General features: G+C 39.5%; 1 pseudogene; it reads left to right on the forward strand.

Moving 5' to 3' along the window:
• Positions 1–13,547: 13,547 nt before the first annotated feature.
• LOC101034354 (cysteine protease ATG4A-like) lies at positions 13,548–14,746 on the forward strand (annotated as a pseudogene).
• The last annotated feature ends 586 nt before the right edge of the window (positions 14,747–15,332 follow it).

The following is a 15,332-nucleotide window of genomic DNA, read 5'->3' on the forward strand; positions in this document are numbered from 1 at the left end:
CTGCAATGCCCTAGTAGAGGTTCTCTGTAAGGGCTCTGTCCTTGAAGCAGACTTCTGCCTGGACATCCAAGATTTCCATTCATCCTCTGAAATCTAGGCAGAGGCTCTCAAGCCTCAACTCTTGTCTTTGCCCACACACCCGCTTAAGATCACATGAAAGCTGCTAAGGCTTATGACTGGCATCCTCTGGAGCAGTTACCTGAGACATATCTAGGGAATTTTTAGCCATGCCTGGAGTGGAAGCAGCTGGGATGCAGGGAGCAGTGTCTCGAGGTTCCAGGGCAGCAGGGGCATACTGAATAATTTTGTGTTTAAAACTTGTTTGTATTTGACATTATATTTGGCTAGAATCCTCAAAGCGAATTCACTCAATTGAGAAATATAAACATTGTATAGTTTCTTAGTAAATATTGCCAATTTGCCTTAAATGGTTTCAGCTTATTTTCACATTACTGTGTTCAAAGCACAGAAAAGGCTTGAGATGAGCAGATGAGCATTTTAACATTTTCTAGCATGTCTTCCATTTCTTTCTTTATTTTTTATTGCATTTTAGGTTTTGGGGTACATGTGATGAACATGCAAGATTGTTGCATAGGTACACACATGGCAGTGTGCTTTGCTGCCTTCCGTCCCCTCACCTGTATCTGTCATTTCTCCCCATGCTATCTCTTCCCACCTCCCCACCTCCCCACCCCTCCCCCATTTACCCCCAACGGACCCCAGTGTGTAGTGCTCCCCTCCCTGTGTCCATGTGTTCTCATTGTTCAACACCCACCTATGAGCAAGAATATATGGTGTTTGATTTTCTGCTCTTGTGTCAGTTTGCTGAGAATGATGGTTTCCAGGTTCATCCATGTCCCTACAAAGGACGTGAACTCATCGTTTTTGATGGCTGCATAATATTCCATGGTGTATATGTACCACATTTTCCCTATCCAGTCTATCATCGTTGGGCATTTGGGTTGGTTCCAGGTCTTTGCTATTGTAAACAGTGCTGCAATGAACATTCGTGTGCATGTGTCCTTGTAGTAGAATGATTTATAATCCTTTGGATATATACCCAGTAACGGGATTGATGGGTCAAATGGGATTTCTATTTTTAGGTCCTTGAGGAATCGCCACACTGTCTTCCACAATGGTTGAATTAATTTACATTCCCACCAACAGTGTAAAAGTGTTCCTATTTCTCCACATCCTCTCCAGCATCTGTTGTTTCCCGATTTTTTAATGATCGCCATTCTAACTGGTGTGAGATGGTATCTCAATGTGGTTTTGATTTGCATTTCTCTGATGACCAGTGATGATGAGCATTTTTTCATATGTTTGTTGGCCTCCTGTATGTCTTCTTTTGTAAAGTATCTGTTCATGTCCTTCGCCCATTTTTGAATGGGCTTGTTTGTTTTTTTCTTGTAGATCTGCTTTAGTTCTTTGTAAATTCTGGATATCAGCCCCTTGTCAGATGGGTAGGCTGCGAAAATTTTTTCCCATTCTGTTGGTTGCCGATTCACTCTACTGACTGTTTCTTTTGCCGTGCAGAAGCTGTGGAGTTTGATTAGGTCCCATTTGTCTATTTTGGCTTTTGTTGTCTTTGCTTTTGGCGTTTTGGTCATGAAGTCCTTGCCTACACCTATGTCCTGAATGGTTTTGCCTAGATTTTCTTCTAAGGTTTTTATGGTATTAGGTCTGATGTTTAATTCTTTAATCCATCTGGAGTTAATTTTGGTGTAAGGTGTCAGGAAGGGGTCCTGTTTCTGCTTTCTGCACATGGCTAGCCAGTTTTCCCAACACCATTTATTAAACAGGGAGTCCTTTCCGCATTGCTTGTTTTTGTCAGGTTTGTCGAAGATCAGATGGTTGTGGGTATGTTGTATTTCCTCTGAGGCCTCTGTTCTGTTCCATTGGTCTATATCTCTGTTTTGGTACCAGTACCATGCTGTTCTGATTACTGTAGCCTTGTAGTATAGTTTGAAGTCCGGTAGTGTGATGCCTCCTGCTTTGTTCTTTTTGCTTAGAATTGACTTGGCTATGCGGGCTCTCTTTTGGTTCCATATGAAGTTTAAGGTGTTTTTTTTCCAGTTCTGTGAAGAAGGTCATTGGTAGCTTGATGGGAATAGCGTTGAATCTGTAAATTACTTTGGGCAGTATGGCCATTTTCACGATGTTGATTCTTCCTAACCATGATCATGGAATGTTTCTCCATCTGTTTGTATCCTCTCTCATTTCGTTGAGCAATGGCTTGTAGTTCTCCTTGAAGAGGTCCTTTACGTTCCTTGTTAGTTGTATTCCTAGGTACTTTATTCTCTCTGTAGCAATTGTGAATGGCAGTTCGTTCTTGATTTGGCTCTCTTGAAGTCTATTACTGGTGTATAGGAATGCTTGTGATTTTTGCACGTTGATTTTGTATCCTGAGACTTTGCTGAAGTTGTTTATCAGTTTCAGGTGATTTTGGGCTGAGATGATGGGGTCTTCCAGATATACAATCATGTCATCTGCAAATAGAGACAATTTGATTTCCTCCTTTCCAATTTGGATACCCTTTATTTCTTTTTCTTGCCTGATTGCTCTGGCTAGAACTTCCAGTACTATATTGAATAGGAGTGGTGAGAGAAGGCACCCTTGCCTAGTGCCAGATTTCAAAGGGAATGCTTCCAGGTTTTGCCCATTCAGTATGATATTGGCTGTTGGTTTGTCGTAGATAGCTTTTATTGTTTTGAGATACGTTCCGTCAATACCTAGTTTATTGAGGGTTTTTAGCATAAAGGGTTGTTGAATTTTGTCAAAAGCCTTCTCTGCATCAATTGAGATAATCATGTGGTTTTTGTCTTTGGTTCTGTTTATGTGGTGAATTACGTTTATGGACTTGCGTATGTTGAACCAGCCTTGCATCCCCGGGATGAATCCTACTTGATCATGGTGGATGAGCTTTTTGATATGCTGTTGCAATCTGCTTCCCAGTATTTTATTGAAGATTTTTGCATCTATGTTCATCATCGATATTGGCCTGAAATTTTCTTTTCTTGTTGAGTCTCTGCCGGGTTTTGGTATCAGGATGATGTTTGTCTCGTAAAATGATTTGGGAAGAATTCCCTCTTTTTGGATTGTCTGGAATAGTTTCAGAAGGAATGGTATCAGCTCCTCTTTGTATGTCTGGTAGAATTCAGCTGTGAACCCATCTGGACCTGGGCTTTTTTTGGGTGGTAGGCTCTTTATTGCTGCCTCGACTTCAGACCATGTTATTGGTCTATTCAGGGCTTCGGCTTCTTCCAGGTTTAGGCTTGGGAGGATGCAGGTGTCCAGGAATTTATCCATTTCTTCTAGGTTTACTAGTTTATATGCATAGAGTTGTTTGTAATAATCTCTGATGATGGTTTGGATTTCTGTGGAATCTGTGGTGATATCCCCTTTATCGTTTTTTATTGCATCAATTTGGTTATTCTCTCTTTTCTTTTTTATTAATCTGGCTAGTGGTCTGTCTATTTTGTTGATCTTTTCAAAAAACCAGCTCCTGGATTTATTGATTTTTTGAGGAGTTTTTTGTGTCTCTATTTCCTTCAGTTCTGCTCTGATCTTAGTTATTTCCTGCCTTCTGCTAGGTTTTGAGTTTTTTTGATCTTGCTCCTCTAGCTCTTTCAATTTTGATGATAGGGTGTCAATTTTAGATCTCTCCTTTCTTCTCATGTGGGCACTCATTGCTATATATTTTCCTCTAGAGACTGCTTTAAATGTGTCCCAGAGATTCTGGTATGTTGTGTCTTCGTTCTCATTAGTTTCGAAGAACATCTTTATTTCTGCCTTCATTTCATTGTTTATCCAGTCAACATTCAAGAGCAAGTTGTTCAGCTTCCATGAAGCTGTGCGGTTCTGTGTTAGTTTCTGCATTCTGAGTTGTAACTCGATTGCACTGTGGTCTGAGAGACTGTTTGTTATGATTTCTGTTCTTTTGCATTTGCTGAGGAGTGATTTATTGCCAATTATGTGGTCAATTTTAGAGTAGGTGTGATGTGGTGCTGAGAAGAATGTATATTCTGTGGATTTGGGGTGGAGAGTTCTGTAAATGTCTATTAGGTTTGCTTGTTCCAGGTCTGTATTCAGGTCCTGGATATCCTTGTTGATTTTCTGTCTGGATGATCTAATATTGACAATGTGGTGTTAAAGTCTCCCACTATTATTGTGTGGGAGTCTAAGTCTCTTTGTAAGTCATTAAGAACTTGCCTTATGTTTCTGGGTGCTCCTGTATTGGGTGCGTATATATTTAGGATCGTTAGCTCTTCTTGTTGCAGTGATCCTTTTACCATTATGTAATGTCCTTCTTTGTCTCTTTTAATCTTTGTTGCTTTAAAGTCTATTTTATCAGAGATGAGAATTGCAACTCCTGCCTTTTTTTGCTCTCCATTTGCTCGGTAGATCTTCCTCCATCCCTTTATTTTGAGCCTTTGTGTATCCTTGCATGTAAGATGGGTTTCCTGGATACAGCACACTGATGGGTTTTGGCTTTTTATCCAATTTGCCAGTCTGTGTCTTTTGATTGGGGCATTTAGTCCATTGACATTTAGGATAGTATTGTTATGTGTGAATTTGATACTGTCATTTTGATGCTACCTGGCTGATTTGTTGGTTAGTTGATGCAGCTTCTTGATTGTGTTGATGCTCTTTTACCATTTGGTGTGTTTTTGGAGTGGCTGGTACTGGTTGTTCCTTTATATGTGTAGAGCCTGTTTCAGGAGTTCTTGTAGAGCAGGTTTGGTGGTGATGAAATCTCTGAGTGCCTGCTTGTTCACAAAGGATTTTATTTTTCCTTCACTTATGAAGCTTAGTTTGGCTGGATAGGAGATTCTGGGTTGAAAGTTCTTTTCTTTAAGGATGTTGAATATTGGCCCCCAATCTCTTCTGGCTTGTAGGGTTTCTGCTGAGAGATCTGCTGTGAGTCTAATGGGCTTCCCTTTGTGGGTAACCCGACCTTTCTCTCTGGCTGCCCTTAGCATTTTCTCTTTCATTTCAACCCTGGTGAATCTGACGAATATGTGCCTTGGGGTTGCTCTTCTTGAGGAATATCTTTGTGGTGTTCTCCGTATTTCCTGGATTTGAATATTGGTCTGCCTTGCTAGGTTAGGGAAGTTTTCCTGGATAATATCCTGAAGAGTATTTTCTAGCTTGGATTCATTCTCTTCATCACATTCAGGTACACCTATCAGACGTAGATTAGGTCTTTTCACATAGTCCCACATTTCTTGAAGATTTTGTTCATTCTTTTTTGTGCTTTTTTCTCTGTTCTTGCCTTCTTTTTTTATTTCATTGAGTTGATCTTCGACCTCTGATATCCTTTCTTCTGCTTGGTCAATTCGGCTGTTGAAGCTTGTGCATGCTTCACGAAGTTCTCGTGTTGCGTTTTTCAGCTCCATCAATTCACTTATACTCCTCTCTATGCTGTCCATTCTCGTCAGCAGTTCGTCCAATCTTTTTTCAAGGTTTCTATTTTCTCTGCGTTGGGTTAGAACATGTTCTTTTAGCTCATTGTAGTTTCTTACTACCCACCTTCTGAAGTCTGATTCTGTCATTTCATCACCCTCCTTCTCCATCCGGTCTGGTTCCCTTGCTGGTGAGGAGTTGTGATCCCTTTTAGGAGGAGAGGTGTTCTGGTTTCGGGAGTTTTCATCCTTTTTGCGCTGGTTTCTTCCCATTTTTGTGGGTTTATCCACCTGTTGTCTGTCTCTGTCCCAGGGAGTTGGAGCTTTATGAGTTTCCCTTGCACTACTGCCTTTTTTTGATTTTTCTTTCAGGTCTGACCCGCCCAGCTAGCAGCATGCCTAGCCACTGCCTGCCCGCAGGGGCTTTGCTGAGCCGCTGTGGGCTCCGCCCAGCTGCCCTGAGCTCTTCCCTTTAGTGCTTTTTATATGGGCGTAGTTAGAACTGTCCCGGCAGCCGTGGCCCCGCCTCTGTTATGGGGGACTCTCTGTTTTGTGGCTGGTTGCCTCGGCAACGGTGGGTTGCCTTGGCAATGGCAGCCTGCCTCCATAGCGGTGGAGAGTCTCAGTAATGGCAGAAGCCCCTCCCCCACGGAGCCGGACCGTCCCGGTTCAGCTGTGCTTGGTTTGGGGGGCTCAACCCAGAGGGTTTCCAATTACTCTTTTTGTTTTCGTTGTTGTTGGGGGTGGAGGGGTGGGACCTGGCTCCCTGACTCAGAGTCTTTTCTTTTAAGTTGAACGACCCCGCGTTTGGGTCGCCTGCTGAAAAGGCACCGGGATCTCCCGTGCTGCGACTCACAGAGTCGGCTCGAACTGCGGCGCCGGCTCCTGGCGGATTTTTTGCCTAGGAATCTCCTGGCCTGACTCGCTATTTCAGATGAATGGGCAACTCTGCCATCTCAGGGGTCTGCTCGCCAGCTAAGAGGGCTCCCAGCCCAGTGGCTTTTGTGCGGAGAACCGCAGCAACAGGGCGTGGTCACAGCAGCCACGGGGGCGGAATCAGCCCCACAGGGGCCAAAACAGCTGCACCGGCTGGGACTGTGACGCTGGCGACCCCTCTGCCTGGGTATCTCCTGGTCTGTGGGCAATTAAGAGTTCGTCTGGAAATGCGGCGTCCACTCACCCTCTGCACTTTCACTGGGAGCTGGAGTCCTGAGCTGTTCTTAGCCGGCCATCTTCCCAGCATTCCCGGTGGTTAGTATTTCTGTGTGTTCAGTGATAATATGCACTTTGCCATTTCTAATTTTGCTTATTTCAATCCTCTGTCTTTCCTTCTTTATTAGTTTAGCTAGTAATCTACCTGTCTTATTATTTTTCTCAAAAAGCCTCTCCTAGATTTATTGGTCTTTTTAATATTCCTTTGTGTCTCAATTTCTTCAGTTCAGCTCCGATTTTGGTTATTTCTTGTCTTCTGTTAGTTTTGTGTTTCTTTTCTCTTGCTTCTCTAGTTCTTTTACATGTTATGTTAGGTTGTTAATTTGAGATCTTTCATACTTTTTAAAATAAGGCATTTATTGCTATAATTTTCTTTCTTAACACTGCCTTAGCTGTATCCCAGAAATTCTGGTATGTTATATTTTTGTTCTCATTAGTTTCAAATTATTTCTGGATTTCTGCCTTAGTTCCATTATTTACCCAAAAGTCGTTTTGAAGCATGTTGCTTAATTTTCATGTAATTATCCATTTTTGAGAGATTTTCTTAGTATTGAAGTTTACTTTTATTGCACCATAGTTTGAGAGTGTGATTGGTATACTGTCAGTTCTTTTACACTTTCTTAGGATTGTTTTAAGTCTGATTATTTGGATGATTCTAGAGTATGTTCTATGTGGCAATGAAATAACGTGTATTGTGCTGTTTTTTGATGGAGAGTTCTGTAAATGTCTATCAGGTTCATTTGGTCCAGTGTGAAAGTCTTAAATGTTTTTTTTAAATTTTCTGCCTCAGTAATCTGTCTGATATTGTCAGTGGGCTGTTAATGTCTCCCACTATTATTATGTGGGAATCTATGTCTCTTAGAAGATCTCTAAGAACTTGCTTTATGAATCTGGATGCACCTGTGTTGTGTGCATATATATTTAGGGTAGTTATGTCTTTTTGTTTAGTTGAACCTTTTATGTTATTTAACACCCATCTTTGCTTTTTTTTTTAATTTTATTGGTTTAATGTCTATTTTGTATAAAATTAGGACTGCAACCCCTTCTTTTTTATGTTTTTAATTTTCTTGTTAGATTTTTCTTCATCTGTTTATTTTAGTCTACAAGTGTCATTGCATTTAACATAGGTCTCTTAAAGGCAGCATAACTATGTGTCTTGCTTCTTTATCTACCTTGCCACTCTGCCTTTTAATTGGGGCCATCAGCCTATTTATATCCAAGAATAGTATTCATATGTGTGGATTTGATCTTGTCATTTTTTGTTATCTGGCTCTTATGCCGATAAGAGTGTTGTTTTTCTTGATTTATAGTGTCACTGCCCTGTGTACTTAAATGTGTTTCTGTAGTGTCTGGTAATGACTTTGTTATTCCATATTTAGTGCTTCTTTCAGGAGCTCATGTAAGGCAGCTATGGTGGTAACAAATTTCTTCAGCATTTGTTTCGAAAAGGATCTAATTTTTCTTTCACTTATGAAGCTTCGTTTGGTCAGATATTGTTAGTCTGATGGGATTCCCTTTGTAGGTGACCTCTCCTTTCTCTCCAACTGCTTTTAACATATATATATATATATATATATATATATATATATATATATATATTCATTTCTGCCTTAGAGACTCTGATGATTATGTTTTTGGGGGGATGATCTTCTTGTGAAATATTTCGTGGGGGTTCTTTACATCTTGTATATTTGAATGCTTGTCTTTCATGCTAGATTGGGGAAGTTCTCATGGATTATATACTAAAATATGTTTTCCAAACTCGTTTCATTCTACCAATCTTTTTCAGAGATACCAATGAGTCATAGATTGAGTCTCTTTACATTAGTCTAAATTTCATGGTGGTTTTCTTTATTTCCTTCATTCAAAAAAAATTTGTCCTAGTGTATTATTTCAGAAAGTCAGTCATCTAGTTCTGAAATTCTTTCCTCAACTTCATCAATTCTGATATTAATACTGCCAATTGAATTATGAAATTCTTGTAGTATGTTTTTCAACTCTATCATGTGGGTTAGGTTCTTTTCTATACTGACTGTTTTTTTTTCTGTTAGCTCCTGTATTTTATTATTGTGACTCTTGGCTTCCTTAGATTGGGATTCTCTGTTCTCCTGGAACTTGGTGGCCTTTGTTCCTATCTGTATTCTGAATTTTATTTCTGTCATTTCACCTACCTCAGCCTGGTTAAGAACACTTGCTGGAGAACTAGTACAGTTGTCTGTAGCAAAGAAGACCTTTGGCTTTTTGACTTGTCAGAGTTCTTGTGCTGGTACTTTCTCATTTTTATTGGTTGATATTCCTGATATCCTTTTTGATGCCATCCTTTCAATATTTTTTATCTTTCATCTTATTTGATGGCATTGAATAATCTTGGGGATTTGCTTGTTGTGGGTTACGTTTACTGGATTCATTTCTGGAAAATTTTTTGGGTCCAAGACTCAGTTCAGGACTCCTGAAATGCATATTCTGACTCTGGTGGACTGGTGTTGGGCCTCTACTTTTTTTTATGTGGCTCCTTGAGTTTAGAAATCAGTTGTACTAGAAGGTCAAAAGTGCTCAAAAACCTCTACTCAAAACATTCTGATGGGCAGTGTCAGCCAAAGCAATTCATAAGGTGGTGGCAGAAGAATTCATTCTTGTTTGTACATTCCAGTAGCAGCTGCACCTGGAGGATGGTGGGTTGCATGTTTTTTTTGGCTGTGGCACAGTGCTAGTGGATGCCAGGTTGCCAGCTTCCATGCAGGCATTCACCACACCCACTGGTGTTGGCACTTTGGCCTCCATGTGTGCAGGTGCTTGCAGCATTGGCTGGCATTTGCAGCATGGTTCAGGGGACAGAAGAACCACACCACTGACTATGTGCAAGTTCATGCCAGTGGTGGTTTTTGCAACCTCTCTTCATGTTCCCACATTCAGGAGTGGCTGCTCAGTGCTGGGGTGGGTCTCCTTTTCTCCATGCCTGGTTTTGCACGACAGATAGTTTTGACACATGGGTGGGGCACTGATGGGGATGGATCTGGTGGGTACTCTGTCTACCTGTGCTCCAATAACAATTTTGGTGTTGCGGTGTGAGGGGGCAGGGTTCATTCCTGCTGATATTAGTGGAACAACAGTGTGCATACACACACACGTGCTGGCAGGGGAGAAAAAGCAAAATCTTCTCATGCACAAATGCATTAACAAAATTATGTGGGGACTGGGCACGTGTGAGTGTGTGCAGGCAAAACAGGATGTGGGACCTGAAGTAGGGGGAGGTTGTAAGCAGGCTTGTGCATGTCCACTGGGGGTACTCTTTAGAATTCTAGCAGTAAGGTATGATCTGCCAGTGCAGGAGATCTGCCAGTGCAGAAGCTTCTGGAGTTACCTGTGGGCTGCACTGCAAGCAGGTACAGCCTGACTAGGGCCCCTGGAGATGCCAGCAGTCCAAGGGATGCTCAGGTTAGACCAACTCTTTCTCATAGGCAAGATCACCGTGCAGAGTTTAGGTCCAACAATTCCCCTTAAGGCTAAAGTCTCATGGGAATGAGTCAATCCCAGGGAAATAGTGGCCCTGGCCATGCTCCACTACAAATGCTCCTGTACCCAACCCTCTGGGCTCTGCTCTGGCTGGAGTTCTGCCTCTGAGCAACTCTCCCTGCCAATTCAGTTGTCCATGGTGGTCATGTGGTCTGCTTTTGTCAAGATTCCAAAAGCCAGGGCCAAAAGTTGGTTTCTCCTTGCCTATTCAACTTATCCCTTTCTCAGGAGGCACCAGGGGACAAGAATTAGTGTGCAGCAGTTCCGTATGCAGTAGTCCCATACAGTGTTGCCAGCTTTCTCCCTCTTAAGCCCAGCTTCTGTGTCTTCCCTTCACCTGCTCTCAATGCCTTCCCTCTAAAGATCTACTCATAGTACACCAGTCTTCCCGTTGACCTGTCCCTCGGTGGTAGGTGCTCCTTCTGGCTGTGTCTAGTCAGCCATTTTCTCCCCACTTCTAAGTAAACTATTTAACCAAGCAAGTATGTGTCAATCATAAGCAGGTTTCTTCATAAATGTAAGTGCTAAGTATGCACTTGTATACAGAGATTTGGGATAAACTATACAGATGGATTCAAAATAGAAAAGAAAAATGAAGCTTAGCTATTTGTGTAAGGGTGGAATAAAGTTACTGAGCTGCCAGATGAAAGCAAGATGAAATGCAGAAATGTTAATTAATATATTTGAGCTTGGATTAGACATATATATTCTCCTATCTGAAAAAAAAATGAATCAACAATTAATTCAAAAATACTACTCAAATTCACATAAACGAATCCAATATCACACTTGACTCAGATCTGTAAGAACAATAAAAGGGATTTCCAAATAGGCACACAACTTAAAGTTTTCTAAGTAACTCATTTTTGATTCAAATTCTAGAGCTTCAGATTTTCCCCAAGTGTTAGGATTGAGAATCATATGCTAAATAAAACGTATAATTGACCTCTTCTTATTTATACCCTTGTACTGATTAATCAGGTCTTATTTGCTCCTACATTTATGAGATATACATCTGCATTAGATATATTCCCCATTTAAAACATCTTTGATATTTGTTGCTACCTTTATCATTCAATCTGTTATAATTATTGTCTTCCCAATTTTGTTTGCGGGTCCTGAATTACTGTGTTGTTTGTTCATGAACATGAAAAAAATGAAATCAGGATTGAAAATTATTTACTTTTCATCTTTTAAAATTTATTTAATTTATTTTGTTATTATTATTTTTTGAGACAGAGTCTCATTCTGTTGCCCAGATTAGAGTGCAGTGGTGTGATCTCAGATCACTTCAACCTCTGTCTCTTGGGTTCAAGTGATTCTCCTGCCTCAGCCTCCTGAAAAGCTAGGGTTACAGGTGTGCACCACCCTGCCTGGCTAATTTTTGTTTTTTTTTTAGTAGAAATGGGGTTTCACTATGTTGACCAGGCTGGTCTTGAACTCCCGACCTCAGGTGCTTCACCTGCCTTAGTCTCCCAAAGTGCTGGGATTAAAGGCATGACCTACCACTCCCAGCTCTATTTATTTTTTAGAAATCAACTTTTATAGAAAGCTCAACAAAGTGTGTACTCTTTCTTTAGAACTATTGTTCAAGTTTCAGGGAAAGCATGTGCAGTTTTGTTATATAAATAAATTATATATAAATATTTTTCATTACCAGATAGTAAACATAGTACTTGATAAATTGTTTTTAATCCTCTCCCTCCTTCCACCATCCACCCTCAAATAGGTCTGACTGTGTTGCTTCCTTCTTTGTGTCCATGTGTACTGGATGTTTGGTTCCCACTTGTAAGTGAAAAAATGCAGCATTTTATTTTTGTTTCTTTGTTAGTTTGCTTAGGATAATGGCCTCCAGATCCAATAAGGTTTTTGGAAAGGACATGCACTTGTTATTTTTTATGGTTGCATAGTATTTCATGGTGTATATGTACCACATTTTCTTTACCCAGTCTACCATTGATGCACATTTGGGTTGATTTTATGGTTTTTTTTTTTTTTTTTATTGCGACTAGTGATGTGATGAATATACACATGTATATGTCTTTATGGTATAATGATTTGCATTTTTTTGGTGTACATACTCAACAGCAGAATTGCTGGGTCAAATTGTAGTCCTGTATGAAGTTATTAAATAAATCGCCACACTACTTTTTGATGTGGCTGAACTAATTTTTCTTTGTGCCATCAGTTTATAAGTATTCTTCCTCCACAACCCTTGCCAGTATCTGTTATTTTTGACTTTTTAACAATAGCCATTTTGACAAGTGTGAAGTGGTATTTCATCATCATGATTTTTATTGGCATATCTCTAATTATTTGTAATGTTAAACGTTTTTTACAAGGTTGTTGATTGCATGTATGTCTTCTTTTGAAAAAATGTCTGTTACTGTCATTTGACAACTTTGTAATATGGTTGTTTGTTTTTCATGTGTAAATTTAAGTTCCTTATAGATTTTTGGATATTAAACCTTTGTCAGATGCATAGTTTTCAAATATTTTCCCTACTGTTAGTTTGTCTGTTTACTCTGTTGACAGTTTCTTTTATTGTGCAGAAGATTTTTACTTTAATCAGGTCTCATTTGTCTATTTTTGGTTTTGTTGTAATTACTGTTGGTGTCTTTGTTACGAAATATTTACCCAGTCTTATGTCCAGAATGGTATTTCCTAGGTTATGTTTCAGGATTTTTCTACTTTTAAGTTTTACAGGTAAATGTTTTAAGCCATCTTGAGTTAACAATTGTGTCAGAGAGGTGTCCAGTTTTCATCTTCTGCATAAGAGTAGCCAGTTATCCAAGCACCATTTATTAAATAGATAATTTTTCCCATTGCTTGTTTTTGTCTACTTTGTGGAATATTACATAGCTGTAGGTGTGTGGCTTTACTTTTTGGCTTTCTATTCTGTTCCATTTGTCTATGTGTCTGCTTTTGGACCAGTACCATGCTGTTTTGGTAACTGTAGCCTTTCAGGGTAGTTTAATGTCAGGTAATGAGATGACTAGAGCTCTGTTCTTTTGCTTAAAATTGCCTTGGCTTTTTTGGCTCTATTTTTGTTCCCTATGAGTTTTAAAATATTTCTTTAAATTCTATTCAGAATGTCACTGGTAGTTTGGTAAGAATAGCATGCAATATATAAGTGGTTTTGGGCAGTATGTCCATTATAACAATATTTATTCTTCCTATCAAGGAACATGAAATGTTTTTCCATTTGTTTATCTCTGATTTTTTAAGCAGTGTTTTGTAATTCATTTTGTAGATATCTTTTACCTTCTAGATTAACTTTATTTCTAATATTTTTATTCTTTTGTGGTTATTGTAAATTGAATTGTCTTCTTCATTTGGCTCTCAGCTTGGATGTTGTTGGCATATAAGAATATTCTCACCTTGCTGTTGGAATTGGCGCAGGATGACAACTGAAGAATGGAGTCAGTTTTATCAAAATATAAAAGCCAGATTACTACTTTCACTGACTACCTATAAGAATATTTAGATACAGATGAGTTGGTATGGATCTTAGAAAAGTAGCATCTTATTAAAACAGAAAAATTTAATCTGTTGTCTGATATAAGTGCTTGTCTATGGTGTACATACAAAAGGAAATTTTAACCAATTGGAGTAATGGGCCTTTCAACAGACGCTGGCTGGGGATGTATACTACCTGTATACACTTGGGAAGGGACTGGAACTGGGAGAAACAAAAAGAACAACCAAAAAAAAAAAAAAAAAAAAAAGCAAACAAACTACAAATGTAGCCTACAGTGCTTCTTGGAGAGAAAATATTATTGCCACACTATCCATCAAATGGCACAAATGAGTGTAGAAGGGAAATCAATTGCAGAATGGTTTGGACCAAATACAGTTGCCCAGGACTTTAAAAAAAAAAAAAAAAAGAAAAAGAAAAGAAAAAAAAACTTGCTTTATCTGATGAATGGAATTCTTTGGCTGCTTATGTTTCAACTGATAACACAGTGGTCATTGAAGATATCAAAAAATGTGCTGTATCCTTCCCTTGAATGCTGATGCAGACAGTGGTAGGCCTCCCAATTCTCTGGCTGCTTCGAACTAGAGCAAGGGCACCTCTACCTACTGCCTAGCCTGGAAATCCCTGAAGTTAATTGTACCCTTTCACCTGGGCATAAACCAAAACAACCCTGTTTATGCTGATGAGTGTTTTAAGATGCCACACTCTTTAGGGGCATCAGGAGAAAAACCAAATAAAGCCTACTATTTTATAGAATTCATGACTGTCTAGCTTATCTTCTTGGACCCTCACACAACCCAGACCTTTCTCAACACTGAGGAGAATGAATGGTTGATAATCAGACTTTTCATTGCCTGCTGTTTCCACAGCAAATGAACATTTTGAGCCTGGATTCTCCAGTTGCATTGGGATTTTTCTGCAAATAAGAAAAATACTTTAATAATTGACATAGCCTTGTTCAGAAGGAATTTCTAAAGGAGAATTTTAGGACGTTTGAATTAATTCAGAAACATCCATTGCACTGGCCTCTACTTCAGCCAAGCCAGAATTAGCAACCACTGGGGCAGAATTCATTTACTCTGCTGAACAACTGGAGGAATTTGGTCTGAAGGAAGATTTTGAGATTCCGAATGTGTAGAATCCTGGGAAAGAATCCTCGACTTGGAGGACTGTCTTACATCTGGCACCATAAAAACATGAACTTATTACATAAAACTTTTCTAGTCAGCAAGTGCCTAATATACCAATAGCATACAAACTGGATAGCAATTATGATTGCATACAAACTCAACAGCAATCATGACTGAGCCAACCACTGTTTCTTAGAAGAAAACAAAACAAATGAAAGTAACCCTTTCCCAGAAAGAAATAGAACAACCGTGGAGCTTAGGAGCAGGGAGATGAGGAGTTCATTGCTTCATGGCTTGTCTTACATGGCTACAGCAAGTCTTCAGTTGCTGAAATGAAGAGATGGACATATTGAAGACAGACCGCACCTCTCACCTTGCTTCAAGCACAAGCAAATGAGAGATGGTTAAGCTTTTTTTTTTTTTCACCAAATCAGGTGTGACCTCTTTGGGAATGAATATGCAGAAGCAATCTGTTCTCTTTCTCAAATAATAAAGTGACTGAATCAGGGAATAAATGGTTCTTGTTAAATAATTTGAACGTGTAATTAAAATTGTAATTTATATCAAACGTTTTGTCAAAGAAACAATGACAAA

This window comes from Saimiri boliviensis, chromosome X, assembly GCF_048565385.1.
Source record: "Saimiri boliviensis isolate mSaiBol1 chromosome X, mSaiBol1.pri, whole genome shotgun sequence".
Lineage (NCBI taxonomy): Eukaryota > Metazoa > Chordata > Mammalia > Primates > Cebidae > Saimiri > Saimiri boliviensis.